Source organism: Saimiri boliviensis, chromosome 1 (assembly GCF_048565385.1).
Source record: "Saimiri boliviensis isolate mSaiBol1 chromosome 1, mSaiBol1.pri, whole genome shotgun sequence".
NCBI classification, from domain to species: Eukaryota; Metazoa; Chordata; class Mammalia; order Primates; family Cebidae; genus Saimiri; species Saimiri boliviensis.
Window position 1 is genome coordinate 88,838,578 of NC_133449.1, and position 18,209 is coordinate 88,856,786.

At 41.1% G+C, this 18,209-nt stretch overlaps 1 protein-coding gene across 3 annotated transcripts in view; it reads left to right on the forward strand.

Moving 5' to 3' along the window:
- FSHR (follicle stimulating hormone receptor) overlaps positions 1 to 18,209 on the forward strand; it is a 192,654-nt gene that overhangs the window by 143,091 nt on the left and 31,354 nt on the right. The window lies entirely within an intron of this gene.

Sequence of the window (18,209 nt, forward strand, 5' to 3'; positions counted from 1 at the left end):
AGGTTGGCCCCGCTGGATGGTCTCAATGGGGATGACTCAGCTTTCCTCCAAGAGGCACTCATTTCTAACAGGGTAGTAGAGTAGGCTTGTTTTCATGGCAATCCCAGGATTTTAAGAGAGACAGCTGAAGATTGCATGCATCTTAAGGCCAAAATTCTGAGCTAGCACACCCTCTCTTTTAATGCATTCCGTTAGCCAAAACAATTCACTGAATCATCCAGATTCAAAAGATGAAGACGTTACTTCTTGATGGGAAAAGCTGCAAAGTCACAACACAAGGGATAGAGAAGATACAGAATCGAAGCCACTTTCGCAATCAGTTTAAAGTATTTAAAAATTTTTGCACCGTGCCTCTCATAGTAGATGCTGAGTAAATATTAGCTATTAATGATGATATGATTCTGTGTCTAAATTTTCATTCGTAAGAACTGGAGTTAACAGGTATAATAAGAAAACACTGGGGCATCCTGTGCCTTAGCTCTCTAAATGAGAACTTAGGGAATAAGACTTAATAGACAGTCCATATGGCCTAGAACTTCTGCTCTCTAATACGTACCCCAAAAAGGGTTTCAAAAAGAGAAACAAGGTCATCTGCTTCTAAGTTACTGTTAGAGGTAAGCTGGCTTCATGGGCACATAGGACTTTGTGCTCAGAACGGCCCCCGCACTCAGAGGACTGCACACTGGGTTTCATTCTCTATTACCATCTTGAAATGCTTAAACAAGAGGCTTTGCATTTTCATTTATACTGCATCCCACAAATTATGTAACCAGTCCTGCTTAGAGGTTAGGGTTATGAGCTCTTCTAGTTTCAGGCTTGGGAGTCTTAATCTCTAAGTTGATCATGTTCCTTAGGGACAGAGGCTTTGCTATACTCTCTGCAGAGGCTAACCTGCCTAGGCACACAGCAGTGGAGGAAACGTGACAACAGAGAAAGCATGAACCTCAAAATCAGAAAACCTAAGGCTTCATCCTGATTCCAGCACTCAATAGTTGAGAAATCCTGGGCCAATCACTGGATTACTGAGATGCACATGACTTATATGAGCCTCAAACGATTTAGATATGAAAATATTTTGTCAACTACAAAGTCCTCAAAAACATTAATAAATGTATTTGTAGACAAATTATTTCTGGTCAACTACTCAGTCTACCATCCCATCCTCAGAAAAATTCTAATAAGTGTTGAATAGAGAATTATGCTGCCAATTAAGACCTGCAGCTTTTACCTGCAAGTGCTTGGCAAGGGTTCAAAAGGGGGAAGTTCGAGCATGCCTTTGCATTTAAATGAACAGAATGAAAAAGAACCTATATATGAAAAACTATGACTTCAGAAGGACTGGAATCCAAATAGAACATTGATATTTATTAGCTAGCTAGTTAATTACTGTCTCTAAACCTCAGTTTCCTTATCTATAAATGGAGTGGTTGGAAAAAACAAATAAGATTATGCCTTTAATAAAAAACACTTTGCAAATTGTTTTTGTATAAAAACTACAGAGAATTATACAAATATAAAATTATTTAGGACCTGTTACCAACTTAGTTTCCTTCATTCTTTCGTTTCTTTCCTTCTTTCTCTCAACTCCATCTCTCCCTTCCAGATTCTTCTCTTTCTTTGTTTTTGGAAAATGCCAGGGTGGAATATGGGGACCCTAAAGCCTTGAGTGACAGAACAAATGCTGTCTAGGACATGGAGAGGCATCCCAGAGGCACCTTCATTCATAAACTATTAAAAATGGCTAATGCAAAGCACCCCTCCCAAAGACAGACCCAAGAAGAAAACCAGCCCGTCACATAGAGATATTCCCTAGCCCAAGGTAATAATAGCATATCTGAGAATGGTGGATTGGGAACAGGTAAATGAGAAATGAGGGATCATTGCAAAATTTGAAACCAAAGGATCCAGAATTTGACCTCAATATTGGCTAACACCTTGCAGCCAGCACCATTTGTTCTTATTAATGAGGACCCTTGGCCCTTCCCTCAGGAGATGAGGGCAGGAGAGATACTTGAACTTGTAAGGATGTGGGCATGCAAAGAACAGTTCCAGACCAAGGAACGGAGAGAGGGAGATCCTTGGCAGAAAATAGAAAATACAGCTATGCCTTTGCCTCTGAAAAAGGTTGTAATCTATGCCATCTGCCACTAAGTCCATCCTCCTCTTTGTATCTTTTTGTCTCACTTTGGGGTACTGAATAGTTCTCAGTCTTGTATCAAGTTCACACAAAGCTGGAGGTGACTGATTCCAGGCACATCGTTTTCTGAGAGAAGATTATTGTTCCCAGGGCATTTGAAACCTGCTCTCTAACTAAACCTGAGGAAAGAAAAGCACAAGTAAGGATTTGGAAGAGATTATGTCCTTGTCAAGGGATTCTCCTTGATTGCTCTGAAAAATAACATATCATTGTCTTAGTCAGTTTGAGCTGCTCTAACAGACTCCTGTAGCTTAGGTAGCTTAAACAATAAACATTTGTTTCTCATGGTCCTGGAGGCTGGAAGGCCAAGGCCAGCTAGTCAATCCTTGGTCAAGGCCCTCTTACTGGTTTGCATACAGCCATCTTCCCATTATATCCTCACATGGCCTGACCTTGATGCATACACACAGAGAGAAAGAGAGATCCCATGTCTCTTCCTCTTTTTGTGAGGGCATTCACCCTATCATGACGATCTTGCCCTCATGACCTTATCTAACTGGAGTTACCTTCCAAAGGCTCCACCTCTAAATATCATCCCCATTGGGGGTTAGGGTTTCAACATAGACCTTTGGGGAGGACACAAATGTTCAGCTCATAGCAGCTATATAATTCTACACTGTACAAAATGTTTGCACACCCACTGCTATGTAGATCTCCCATTAGGGAGTTGAGACTAAGAGTGTTCTGTCTTAAGCCTTTGACTTATTACCAAGGGTGGACTTTTCCCAATTGTGTGCTCCTCCTCAGTGCATGGCAACTCTGCCCTCCAAAGGCACTTCTACCTGCCGTGTGTGTGTGTGTGTGTGTGTGTGTGTGTGTGTGTGTGGTTTATATATATAGCATATATATATATATATATAGCAGGTAGAAGTGCCTTTGGAGGGCAGAGTTGCCATATTTTATATGTATATATATGGTTAAAACTCTCTAGCCCTCTGAAATATTTTCCAAACTGCTAAGAGGGATTACCTAAATTCATAGGTAGTCTTCTAAATTGGAAAGATTTTGTCAGAGAAACAAAACCTAGTTAAGCTTCCATCTTACAGCAGTTAGCTTGGGCTACCCTAACAAAATACATAGGCTGAATAGATTAAACAACAGAAATTTATTTCTGACAGTTCCGGAGGCTGTTAAGTCCAAGATGTACTGGCCAATTTCATTTCTGGCTTGCAGACAGCTGCCTTCTCCCTGTATACCATTAAAGTGAGAGTGAAAAGGGGGGAGGGAGAGAGAGAGAGAGAGAGAAAGAGAGAGAGAGAGAGAGAGAGAGAATGAGAGTGAAAGAGAGAGAGAGAGAAAGAGAGAGAGAATGAGAGTGAAAGAGAGAGAGAGAGAGAGAGAGAGAGACTGAGAGTTGAGTGAGCAAGAGTGAGTTTCTGGTGTCTTTTCTTACATAAGGACAATAATCCTAACAGGTTAGAGCCCTACTCTTATGACCGCATTAATTACCTGCTGTAAGTTCTATTTCCAAATACAGTTACTGTGGGGATTAGAGTTTTAACAATTAAGTTTTGTGAGGACACAGTTCAGTCCATAGGACATCTTCTGTGCTTATTTTCATCTGAGCAGCAGTCCTAACAGCTTTGTAATCCAGCAGCGAGGTAGAGGTAGATGGCAATGATTTCATATATTCTTTGGGATGATGAACTACTTGCTTCAAGACAAAGAGAAAATGCAAAATGGATGAAGGAATCCAGTGGGTACCAGTATGATTGAGTTGTTGGCTTTGTTTCATTTTGTTTTTTTCTTAAGCCAGGATAAATGTTAATCATGACAGCCACTGAAGCAGGAGATTACAAGGGGCAGGGGCGAGCCACTACTTGACTTAAACGTCCTAATTGCTGCGCATGCGTCCATAAAACATTGTTCTGAAGTTCTCCCTGTTGATGCCATTTCACGCTGCTCATTTGATGGCACAGAATTCAAGACAACTAGAAATCAGTGCTCTTCATCAATGCCTTCATGCTTCGCTGAGGAACTTGAAGTGGTTAGGGAAAAAAACCTCATGAATAAAGAAATGTTCCTTAAGTTGAAGAATATGCATCAAAGGATTCGTCTGGGTGGACTTTTTAAAGTCAATATTGTATTTACAGGCAATATTTCTTTCTTTACGGCTCTGCCCTCCTGGAGCTGACCTTTAGTGTATGAAAGATTATCTATTGATCTGTAAATAAGGTTTACACAATATTTTCTTGTCTTTGCATCCTGTCACAGTCATTCTCAGGCAGCTGGATGTTTCTCTTGCTTTGCTACTCAATAAACCATAGTGCCATTTTAGCAAACCTTTCACAAAGTGCTGTGGGCCCCAGCCCCATGCCCCACTAACAGCCATCTTCCACCCAGATGTAGGCCTGTTAGACCTCCTTACCACGCCTGTTAATGGCTGCCATGCCATCTGCTTTCTCCTGTTGGGACCAATTCCAGGAGATTCTTCACTGGGACTCCCCTCAGCAATCCAGGCTGTTTCATTCCCAACCCTCTGCTAGGTCCCTCTCTCTCTTTTCTGTGTTCCTCCCTTTAATTTGGTCTGTTCGGAGTATTAAAAATAGCTTTTCTGGTTATAAAAGCCGAACTGTTTTTTGGAGTAGCACGGCAAACGGACAGAGGGCGCGGAGTCAAGAGGCGGCTGAGAGTGATAAGGAAGTGCCCAGACTCTAGTCCTACCTGCCTGGGCACAGGTCTCAGCTCCTTCACTCTTTAGCTGCATAAACTTGCATATTTGGCTTCACTTTCTTTTCTGAAAAGTAGTAATCTTAACATTCCTTGCATCACTGAGTTGTATTCATTGAATTAAAACAAATGAAGTGTTTAGAGAAATGATCGACATTTAGAAAATTCACAACAAATATAATTCATTCTTATTAAATTCCTGACCCTGTGATTTACTAGTTAGGATGCTCATGCAAGAGACTTCATCTCCTTGTACCTCAGCTCTCTCCTCTTCTTAAAAAAATAATTAAATGTAAAAATAAAATTATGGTAATTCCTACCTTTTAAGACCGGTGTAGGATTAAATGAGATACTGATTGGAAAGCTTCTGGTTTATCATCCAGGCATAACAAATGTTTCTGATTTGATGATGATGATCATGATGATAGTGGTGATGGTAGTGATGATGCTTCTTTTCCCTTCCATTATTGCTAAGGTTTTGAAGGCCTCTTTAACTGCTTCTTTTGGACAAAATCCACCACTCAGCATTCTATCATGGAAATACACCATTCATGTTTCTCAAAAGACAAAAGGAGCCTTCTTACAGAACCCCTGACATACCCAAAAAGGTCCTTCCAACAAGCAAAACTACATGATCCTGCAGAGTTCTAATAGTTCTTAACCCTGACTTTTATGTTTATTTTATTTTCGACACTAGTGGTCCACGGCCTCCCTTGCCATCCCCATTCAAAATAATTCCAGTTTTTCACACAAACAGCTGGTTGAATAACGCTTCCCATTTTTATGTTTATTCATAATTTGACACTTATCATCCTTTGTTGCATTTGAACTCAACAATCCACAGGGTAAGCGGGACACATAGCCATTTTACAGGAGATGTAAGCTGACTTGTTATAGTCCTTGGTTATAAGGCTCTTCTGACAGGAGGAGGCAATGTCTACAGAATGAATCATTCTTATTCTTTTGGTGCTTACCTATGTTCACTTCTCTATGATGGTGGAAAAAGAGCCATATTTGGGTTCATTTTTAGAAGTTATGATAGCATGTGCATGGTGGAAAGGCCTGGTGGCTCCCCATTTCTCCTTCATTCTTTTTGAAGTGAATTGGCCAATTGGTAAGAACTCATTCACTCAACCAATCATTCAACAGCCAATTACTGAGGTCATAATACACCCCAGGCTTTGTGGTAGCTATTAGTCTCTCCAACTAAAATGTAAGCTCGATAAGGGCAGGGGCTTTATCTGTCCTGTCAAACAGCATGGGGTAATGTCAGGTGGTGATGATGCTATGAATAAAAATAAAGCAGGGAAAGGAGAGAGAGGCATGTTTTAGAAAGGGTGGTTGAGACATGTTCTCACTCATAGGCCGGTGCTGAACAATGAAAACACATGGACACAGGGAGGGAGCATCACACACTGGGGTCTATTGCAGGGGTGGGGGATAGGGGAAGGAAAGCAGAGGTAGGGAGGTTGGGGAGGAATAACATGGGGAGAAATGCCAGATATAGGTGACAGGGGGATGGAGGCAGCAAACCACATTGCCATATATGTACTTATGCAACAATCCTGCATGATCTGCACATGTACCCCAGAACCAATTTTTAAAATTAATTAATTTTTTAAATAAAAAATAAAATAAAAAGAAAGGGTGGTTGAGAAAGGATGAAAGGAATGGCTTGTGTAAGATACAGGAGCTATCAATTCACAGCTCTCACTTCGAGGAGCTCAGTTCTTTGGGGAGAAAAGACTAACAAACGTTAACAACCGGAGATAGCAATGCCTCTGTAGAGCTGTGCAGTGCCGATTGTGAATGAGAAGACTGACCCTGTGCCTTAGTCCAGACTAGTCACGGAAAGATTCTTGTGGCCATCTTGGGGGTAACATAGCTGGAACTTGAGTGATAAATATGATTTGGAAAGATATAAAGGAATAAATTTCCTATGAAAGAAAGAAATGAGTACTTTAAATGCATAGAATGCAAGAACCATGGAGAAGATAAAGGATGGAAAGAAACTGAGTCCCAACTAAAAAGAAGGTGTGTAGTGGGAAGGATTATGACTAGATTTAGACGGATTGGGTTGGATAGGATTCAGAGAATAATTAAGGCAGAGAAATGTAGGCCTAACACCACAGGAAGAAACAAGTTATATTCTTGAGCAGCAGAGTGACATAATGAGAATGATTTGGACTGTAAATTGTCTGGGTAGCAGGATACAGACTATATTGCAGGGAAACCTGTTAACGGGCATGTATTAGTCAGGGTTCTCTAGAGGGACAGAACTAATAGGTTAGATGTCTGTGTACAGGGGAGTTTATTAACTATTATTAACTCACATGATCATAAAGATCCACAATAGGCCATCTGCAAGCTGAGGAGCAAGGAAGCCAGTCTGAGTCCCAAAGCTGAAGAACCTGGAGTCTAATGTTTGAGCACAGAAAGCATCCAGCATGGGAGAAAGATGTAGTCTGGGAGGCTAAGCCAGTCTAATCTTTTCACATTTTTCTGCCTGATTTATATTCTAGCTGCACTGGCAGCTGATTAGATGGTGCCCACCCAGATTAAGGGTGGGTCTGCCTTTCCCAGCCACTGACTCAAATGTTAATCTTCTTTGGCAACATCCTTAGAGACACACCCAAGATCAATACTTTACATCCTTCGATCCATTCAAGTTGACACTCAATATTAACCATCACAGGGCAGTTGCCATAATCCAGGGATACAGTAATGGTGGCACCTAGAGGGCTAGAAAGGCATGGTTCAATGGGATACATTTCCAAGACAGAATCACTGGAATATGCTTCACCTCTCAGTTGGACATGGATCTAAGTGGTCGAGTGTTTTTTTGTTTGTTTGTTTGTTCCCCCACTCACTTTTAGTAACCCCTAAAAGCCTCTCTTCCCCCAATACCCTCCACTTAGCACCTCCCACACAGAGTCATCCTGCAGATATCACTCATCAAGAATTCAGTTACCTTATACAGGACTGTGATTATAGTGAAGAAATTGTTAGCCATCTCCCCGGCTGTCAGTGTTGCAAGTATCTAAGGATGTTGCCATGACTACGAGGATATCTGGGCACAATCAAGATTTACAATTGCTTCTTTTCTCAGTAACCTGTCTGGCAGAGCCAACTTTGCCTACCATTGTCAACTCTAGGAAAATGTGGCCAGCTCCTCCTTGCAGAACACTGATGTTCAAGGTGAGATTTTACTGTAAGCCTGTCATCTTCAGGAAGGCAAGGACCACCTCTTGAATGTAAAGGTGGTGACGTGTTCATGCTGCTAACCTTCCCTCCCTCTTCTCCTCTAACCTGTTCAGTATGCTCTCTCCTGCAAGAAGCCCAATTCCTTTCCATCAGCAAAGAGATCACTTGGTCCATCAATTCATATCAACATATCCAGGTTCTGATAGTCTCCTTTCAAGGAGAATTTGTGTTTTTGAAAGAGGAACCTGAAAAAGGTAATGCTAAACCCAAGAGTTGGTAAGTCCCCTGACAGGGGGACTTCCAAGAGGGAGAGAAAAGCGCCACAGGACCCACTCAAATAACACATAGGTGACCATCTCTTCTGCCCATTTGCAGATTTGGTGCAATTTAATTTTCATAGGATATGCTTTCTTACAGGGTAGGTGTATCCTTACCTCATTAATTTTGAAATAAGACCTGTCTCTCTCATCACCAGAAGTCAGATATAAGGATAAGTCTAAAGAGGATTAGGTGAGAAGCAAGTCTCAGATTAACCTAGTAAAGCTCAGCTCTGATTTATTTCTTATCTCTGGTATCATCCTCATCAGACACCCCCCATCAGCCAGCGATGTACTAATCCCTTCAGACCTCGGTTTCTTCATCTGCAAACTGAAAATAACAAAATATGCTTCAAGAGGTGAGTCAAATGAAGAAAATGAAAAATCTTCCAAGATCTACTCTAGCCCTCAAGTGCTCGGTTTCTGAACTGTGACCTTCATGAATCTGGGGTTCCCGGTGTCACTGCCTGTCCTGAGTTCAGCATATTCAGGCCCAACACGAGGGTCCCTGTATGGAAAGAGGAAGTGATTTTGCAAGATAAGAACATTTAGCATCTTGCAGCCACTTCACTTCCCAGATGAGGCTCAAATCCTTCCCCAGGATTCAAACAGACCCTTTAAATGCTGAGATCCTGCCGCAGCAGTGAGAAACTTAAATCAGCAGTAAATATTTCATAAATTAAGGACTACTAAAGTACAGCTCCTAGAGCTAAAGGACAGTCATGGATGTATCCCTGTCACCTTCAGTCCCTGACAAATTTGTTCTCACAACCACCTTAGCAGAGCCTGAGAGGCACTGGATGTGAAAATGATGTTTAAGAGGCAGAAAGCACCAAGCAGCCATTAGAGCTGGCCTCGGAAGGAGAAATCCTCAGCAGGGCCTGCCTGAGGCACAGGCAGAATGACAGCTTGGACAGTGCAAACCGAAGAGACTTTAGGCAAAACTCCACCCCCATAGAAAATAAACTGCTGCCTCTTATTCCATGACTAAAGACTCATGTTGGGAGGTTTAAAAGGTATCTTTGTCCTTACAGACTCTTTTAGATTTGCAATTATCCCTCGGACAGGCCACACATTAACAGCTACCATCTCCATGGGATGGGCCAGAGGAGGCAGGGCACGGCAGTGTGCAGCCATGGTCGTCAGGACATGGAGAGAAGGGAGAGTGTCACTCAAGTGAACTCAACCAGATTCTGCACTACTCCAGGGGGTGGGGTGGGGTGGGGGTGGGGACCAGGTTTTCTACATCACTATATCCCCAGTGCAGGGAGGGAGGATTACTCATTTTTTCTTCATAGAAACCTGGTTGTGATGCAGGCGCTTGCACCTGGTTCTCACGCCACTCTGAAATACTTGCTGGGAGAGACCCGCTGTTTCCTTGCTTCCGTGTATTTGTTCATCTCATCTACTATATCTTTTATAACATGTGCTCTTAGACTGTAAGATCCCGGTACAGAATGTTCTAGCTGAATTGTCCCAGCTGCCCCCAAACTCTTGATTTGTCCTTCTGGGAGGAACATTGTCTTCCCAAAGGGCAAGTCTGCAGAAGGAATACATCCAGGGACTCACCAGCCAGCCAGATCAGGACCAGGAAACCATGAACTAGCTGGAGATTTCTCTGCTAGATTCCGCTGACATCTGATCCAGAGCAAGGGCTGTGTCCCATTTATCTCATGGCCACCACAGAGTACAGGGTCTGCACACAGTGGCCCTTCATAAGAATATGGGCAGGGGTGGTTGGAACCTTTCTGTTTGGGTAGAGAGAGGGGAGCAGCTGCTGTTTTTAGAGAAATATCTTGGGGCGTCACAGAGTATGAACACTGAAGTGACAAATGCTTCACAGAAGAATATTTTCATCTTCAACAGACATCACAAAAACGTTTTGCTGTGGTTTAATCACGAGCTCACCCACAGCAAACAATCCACAAATAACATCTAGTTCAAGAGGCAGTGAGCTTTTCCCTCACTCATTTTGAATTCAAAGAGAGAAGTGCTAAGAAGAGAAAGCCTGGCATGCTTGAAGGACTTGCAGGGGAACCATCAAGGTCTCTCTGGACAAGGACCAAATCACGGGACCCACACGAACACAGATGCATTCAGCAAACCATCAGGGAAAAGCTCTTTTCTTTACAGGAGAGCCAAAGACCCAGGTTCCAGCCCTGGCCCTGCCTGTGAGAACTTGTAAGCAAGTAACAGGGCTTCCCTGGGTGATATGGTCTGGCTCTGTGTCCCCAGCCAAATCTCATCTTGGTTTGTAATCCAAATTGTAATCCCCATGTGTTAGGGAGGGACCTCATGGAGGGTAGCTGAATCATGGAGCTGTTACCCGCATGCTGTTCTTGTGATAGTGAGCGCATACTCACAAGATCTGATGGTATTATAATGGACTTTTCCCCTTTGCTCAGCCCTTCTCCTTGCTGCTGCCATGTGAAGAAGACACATTTGCTTTCCCTTTCACCATGATTGTAAGTTTCCTGAGCCCTCCCCATCCCTGAGGAACTGTGCATCAATTAAATCTCTCCTTTTTATAAATTACCTAATCTCAGGCATTTCTTCAGAGCAGCATGAGAATGGACTAATACACTGGGCCTCAAGGAAAATGGAGGAAAAAAATAACTCCCTTATTTCTTAACAAAAGGTTATTGTAAAGAGAGAAGAGGAAGGAAGGGGCAAGATGAAACTGGGTGTGGGAACATTTTGAAAGTTAAAAGCAAACAACAAATGCAAGCGTTGCTAGTTGTATAAGGCATGGCTGGATGATACGGGCATGAGTGACGGAAATCTTAATGCAGAAAGCACTTTCACCTTGTATTAATTAACTAGTCTTACAGAAGACCTGTGAAATATTTACTGGTGGCTCCATTTTACAGATAAGAAGCTTGAGGTTCAGAAATGCTGACTGTATTGGCCCAAACTTACAAAACGGGATTAAGAAATTATAATCAGGAAGAAGTCCCAGGGACACTGAACTTACTGAGCATCTACCAGATGACAGACTCTGATTCTAGTCACACACATTACGTTCCAATCTTCTAGAACAGTGAGGTATGCATTTTTCCCAATCTACAGAGGAAGTCTTTGAAACTCAGAGATTACATAGTTGATAGAATTAAGAACTGAGCCCAGGAACGTCAGACTCCAACCCAGTTCATCCTGTCTTCCAGCACAGCACAGCTAGAGAGATACAGGGTGTGGATGAAGCCAACGCCAATATGCCCAGTGCTCAGCGCACAACACTGACACTTTATTACTATGTTTGCCACTAGGAATTTGTGATCATCTTCTTGGGCTCAGTTGAAGTGTACATAAGAAAGAACTTTCTAAATAATTAATATTAGAAATTAGTTGTGGGAAGGGTGTGCAAACTGTTTAAAATATTAACTCTTTTGCAAATCCCTTACGTAATTTAAAAGTAATTGCTTGTCACAAATTGGTAGTTAGATTAAAGTTATTCTAACATCAGCATCCAAGAAGGTCTCAAAAGGTTGCTGCAACTCTGTTTGCTGTGACTCTCACCTAGAGGTATCTTCAGGTTTTAGAAGTTCTTACACAGCCAGTACACGGTGATAGAAGCAACATCACCAAGAGGCAGGGGAGCCAGAGCGCCTGGGTTCAGCTTCCATCTGTCCTACTTCCCATCAGACAAGCTATAATGATTTGAACTCTCTAAGCCTGTTTTCATATCTATAAAATAAAGATTATAATAGTACCTTCTTCCTAGCATTATGGGTAGGATTAAATGACTTTAATACAGGTAAGACATTTACAATGGTGTCTAGCTTGTGGCAATAAAATAGGTGAGCGTTAACCATTACTACTTCTGATCCAGATCTAGAAATTTTGAGGTCATTTACTCTCTGTGAGCCTTGCCTCTCCTATCAGTAAAATGGTAATCATAATTAGGCTCACCTTAGAAGCCTACTGTGAAGTCAAATGAAATCCTATAAAATGCCTTTGTCAGGTATGTGCTACACAAATAATAAGGCAAGTTTATTTTTGAGTCTTTTTTTCTTAGGAGAAAAATCTGGGTCAGATTTGTGACCTGTGTAACCACTTCCTAAGAGTGCAGCTTCTTTTCAGTTAGCAGTGTTCTGGTCTATTGCCGCTTTAGCCAGCCGCTCGCTCAGCCCAAATTCAGACCCTGGTCACTGTGTTCCCCAAGCTGGAGAGGGCAGTTGTGACACTTTCTACATGGTCTTTTTAAAGTCCCTCTTTCAACCTAAGTGAAGCAGCAAGCAGCGCTGGGACAGGGATAGGAAGGGGAAAATCCAGAGCTTTCTCCAGAAACCCTGCTCACAAAGTCTCTCCCCAAACTCAGCTCTCCACACTGTTTTCATGCCCAGTGTGCATGAGAGGTTAAGAATTGTGTAACTCGTTTCCGGAAACCTGGAATGTGACATTTTTTCTACCTTTGTTTCTCAGGGAAAACTCCAACTATGACCCCGGCTACACTGAGCTCTGCCTTAGCCACAGAGATATCCTATAGCTTGCTCCCAATTAAAAGTACCAACAACATCAATAGTGACAGCCCATCACAAACTTCATTTATTTATTTTTCTACGTGCAAGTCAGGCCTATTTTGTCAAAGATTTCTCCTTGGTTTAGTTCCCTTTTGACTTACTTTGCCATGATTCTTTTTACCCTAATCTGGTTACACGTAGAAGTTAATTGTTGAACTAGGGGTAGGAATCTGACCTTGTGACTGGCGTGTACTTATACAGAGTCCCTTGCTTTACCTCTCCCAGTTGTAAGAGGTCCATCCTAAAATATACAAACTTGCTGGTAGAAAGTAAACTAAAGTTCACTGGACATAGTCTGCCCTTTCACCAATACAGTTCTGATTTTGTATATTGTGAAATTTCTGATGTATATCATGGTAGAAGAATGGAGTGTGCTGACTGATGGAATACTCTACCTAAGAGAAAGTTTACCAACCATGTCCTAATAGTAATAGCATCTTTAAAGAATTAGTCTACAATAAAAGAAGTTGGCATAAATGCTTTAGCTTTCAGCAGAGCTTCCAAGGTTGAACTAGGAAACACCAAACTCGGGATATACTATACAATGGAGTGGGAGTCCAAAGCCAGCATGTCTGGGAAAAGCCAGCATAGTATTTCCTTCTCCTAAAAATTTATAGTGAGTAATATCATGGTAAAGGCTCTGAGAGTCTCACAGCAAAGAAGCTGCTTAACCTTATTAAACCAGCATTTCCCAAACTTATCTGACCATTGTAGCATTTCATTCATAAACAGTGATTGTATCTTCCGGAAATATTGTTTCTAGAGAAATGCTCAGTTTCTATGCTGGAAGGCATCTTAGAGGTCACAGAGTCCAAGGCCCTCCTCAAGAATAAAGCTTTCCATACAGTTACTTGGATATAGTAACTCTGTGGTTGCAGAGGTGGGAACCACATTCTTAGCACAACAATCCATTTCTTGTTGGGCAACTGCCATAATGAATTAGAATCTGTCTTTAAGTTGAGACAACAATAACCACCCATGCTCTAGATTAAGAAAGATCTATATTCAACCTCTAGCTCCACCTCTCCTTACGTGGTTTTGAGAAAGCTACTGGACTTCTCTCAGCTAAGCATCCTCAACTCTAATATGAGGATGGTAGTGCTACCTATCTCTTAAGGTAGTGAAAAGGAATACCTAAAATAATCGATGGTAAGTGCTTGGTGCGGTACCTGGTACATAGGATGTGTTCAGTAAATGTTGACCATTATTATTATAAATCCTATATCTACTTTCCAGAACAGAAAAGCACATATCTATTACCATTTCCACCTGGCAGCTCTCCAGAATTACAAGCTTCTCTTCCCAAACCAAGTATCCTATGCATTGGACAGTATGATCTTGATTCCTCATTCCATCAGTGAACACACACACACACACACACACACACACACACACACACACAAATAAACAAATAAAGCTTAAGTCCACAAATAAACAAATAAAGCATAAGTCCCCAAATAAGTTTATTGATAAAGTAGATACATATATCTTGTGTGCATTATACACATATGCAAAAATAATATTTTAAAGAATGAAATCAAGATGAATAATATGCTTCTACATTTTCCTCTTATTATATACAAGTTCGCATAGCACAAAAAACCTGTTTTGCTCTCACTAAATTATAATAACAATATTTGAGACAAAGAAATTTCATGGGATGTGCTTATTTTTTCAATCCTTAGTTTAACTAAGAGGTCATTGTAATATTAGATTTTAAGGGCTGTCAAAGCTGAGAACAAAACTTCACTAAAATAGGTAGATCCAATGGAAGAACAGCTCCTTACATATACTCACTTAGTCATCATACTTAGCGTTCATACTCTTTCTATGCAAATACTTTTCTAAAATTCAGCTAGCATATTTTTTCCCTAACATCAATCAGATGTTCTGGCTGATGTTAGGGAAAAAATAGACCAGCTGAATTTTACTAGTACCTGGAAACTACCTGGAAATGTTGAATTTTTTATATTTTTAATGAAAGCATTCAAAACTCCATGAAAAACTCAAACTGGTTGGAAAATTGCATTTCCTTATGTTTAAAATACATGCCGTGAGAGTCTTCATACATGAGGAAATACATCACTTTCTGCAATAAATTAGCAATTTCCATACATTTTTCCCAGTGCTTTTTCCATAGCACAGACGTTTTTTCAAAACTGTTGCTTTCCTCCCCATTATAAATATATTACCTTTCCCTTAAAAAGACAAATCAAGTGTGTCTAATTAGAAAATATCTGCTTAGTACCATTATTTCTGACAGCCACTTGTCTTAGAAAAACTCAACAAATTTGGATCACTTGTCTTTTTGTAGAAAAAAGTGCAAGTCATCTTTAGTTTATCAACTCTGGATAGTAATTGACTTCAACAAACCTCTAAGTGATAGTATGATCCTGATCAGAAAAGCCAGGAGCCAGAGGCTAAACAGAGTCAGACAGATAGAAAGGTTGATCCAGGCAGGTTTATCAGAAGGAAGCAGAAGGCAATTAGAGAAAGAGGGCAGGAGGAATCTGGGAAACTCCACTGTGGCTTCCACCAGCCATCCCATCAGCCTACCCAGGTGTCCTCTAGGTCGCAGAGGGACTCCGACAAGGAAACCATATTTCGGCACCCAAGAGAACTAGGGAGAGGTAAGACATGACCCAGGTCCTAGTGGATGGAGGAAATCAGAGTCTCAGATACAGCAACTGGAATGTATGGCTGGAACATGACCACAGCAGTAACAGTGCCTGGACGTGGGGCTAATTTTTCCTAAAAGGTAAATCTTATTTCCCTGTGTAAAAGGTAAGAGATCTGAGAGCCCTGGAGACTTCAACTAATCCCTAAGGCTACACGTCTTAGAAAATGATAAAGCCAGGACTTGAAACCAGACCATCTGGCACCAGAGCTATTACCTTTGAAGCTATGCCCTGCTCAAAAACAGGCTGATTGCTAATCTAGGATGGTAGGTCCAAACAGAATCTGCAGCCAGGCCGATACGACTGACCTCTAGGAAATGTTACCCTGGAGCTCCTTCAATTTCCCCTGATTACTAGGGAGTCTGGTTTCCATGGAAACTGAGACAAAGAGTCCTAGTTAAATATGAGAGTTAAATTGTTCTAGTTTTGAAAATTGAGATTGAAAAGGCAAGAAACTGAGCTCTCCTACTCTCTAACATAATTTCTTACACAAAATCATTTTACAGAGAGAAACTAAGACTCTGAAAAGGTAAGTGAACTGTTTGGTGTTATTCAGTAGCTAAAGGGACAACACTGGAAGCCAGGGTCTCTAAACATTAAGTCGAAGACCCTTTTCAATACACCTTGTTACATGCTCTGCCATCTAACTCCAAGATTCTGTGATACTATACCTAGCAAATGTTTATCTAATGATTCAGAAAGCATATGTTAGCATATTTTACCATGCTGTATATAGATATGCAAATTCCCAGTTAAGAAGGATCTGTAATTAATAGAAACATCAATATTAGCAAACCTCATAAAGTAAGGAGTCTTTTCATATACCATGATCCTCATTATTTTCAGATTCTGTATTTGCTATTTAATCTACTTGTTAAAATGTTTTTGCAACCCAAAATCAATACCTGAAACACTTTTGCATTATTCTTGGACATGTGCTTGCGCAGGAAGACAAAAATTTGAGTGTCTTGTCATAGGTTCCCAACTGAGGTTGAATAAGCCTGTATGCTGACACCTGGTTTCCGCTGTCATGCTGAAAAGCAAGTGCCCTTTGCATGGTCTATCTAGTGCGTTTTCTCCCCATGTTTGTGCTTTTTGTTGGTGATGTCACTGTTTAAAAGGCCTCCATGTGTAGTGCTGAAGTGCCATCTAGGTTCCTAACTTCAAGAAAGCCGTGATGTGCCAAAAATATATGTTAGATGAGCTTCCTTCAGACATGAGTTATAGTACTCCAGAACATGAGTTCCATGTTCATGAATCAATAATAAATATTAAATAAGGTATCTTTAAACAGAAACACATATAAAACAAGGTTTTATGTTGATCAAACCATGACAAATATGTTTCGACCAAAGGCTCAAAGGAATCTAACCCTGAATTTCCCCTGAGGCCAGTGATTCACTAATTCCATGTTTGAGGTGACTTTTGAAACATACTGCTGTGAATACAGAGAATCAACTGTATATAATTAAGATCAGCCCACTCTCCCTATTCCTATCCATCATCGCCCTGACTTCTCTCAGAATGGTCAGGAGGAAGGAGTCAACTTCAGCATTACGCAAGAGAATTTAAAAATGTAATTATAAATGTAAAAGAATCGAATGGCTTAAAAGCAAACAAATCCTATTTTATCAGAAACCAATCAGTAGGTAGAGAAAAGAGTTCAACTCCAAACCCTCAGCCTTGGTTACTAGGAAATGTGCTTTGGCAAAAATGATAAACTGGACACAGAACTGGCAGCATCCTCTGCTTTAATCAAATTTGCCTAAAGCATCTTAAAGATCTACTCAAGCCATAGCATGAACTCTGTGGCTGCCTTAAGTCTAGACTAAGAGAGGGCTGGTTCATACAGTCTCAGAATTGATCATTCCATGCCATGGTAGATTTGGTATGGAATAGAGGTTAAATATATATATATATATATATATATATATATATATATATATATATATATATGTGTGTGTACTTGGTTGTCATGTGTAATAAGAAGGGATGTCTTGTCCTTTCTTCTGGTTTACTTCTCTTACTCCAGTAGCTTAGGAGCTCACTCCACAGCTGGTTCTCAACCACCATCAGTTTGGTCTCATTATTACTGCGAAGTCCTGAGGTGATAGGCTGGTAAAAACATGGGTCACCTCTGCTCAGGGAACCCTCAAGTCTTCTTGCTGCCCCTTGCAGCCCCAAAAAGTGGCCTCTAATGCTTGCCCATCAAGCCCATGCTTTCTTTACCACACTTCTTTACCTAGCTTTAAAGTTTCTGAAATTCTGCCTCCGCCCTGCTTTTAGTTTTATTTTTCTCTGCTTCCCATCCTTTCATCCAATATGCACACTTGCTACTCTTAGTTTAGGCCAGAAGGCTCTATACTTTCTAAGATATCTCACTTTTTTCCTCCAGCCCATATTGTTCCTCCAGCCCCTTCTCTGAACTCATAAGGCATTCACAATCAGTAGCAGACAGTTTGCCACCAGACCATTCTAAGTGTTTCATCTGTGCTAATCTTAATTCACTCACAAACTCCCTGAAACCAGCACACTGTCTCCGGCTTCCTCTTGTATAAAACAGAGGTGTTATTGGAAGGATGGCACATAGTCCAGTGCAACACAAGCAAACACAGACCCTGTT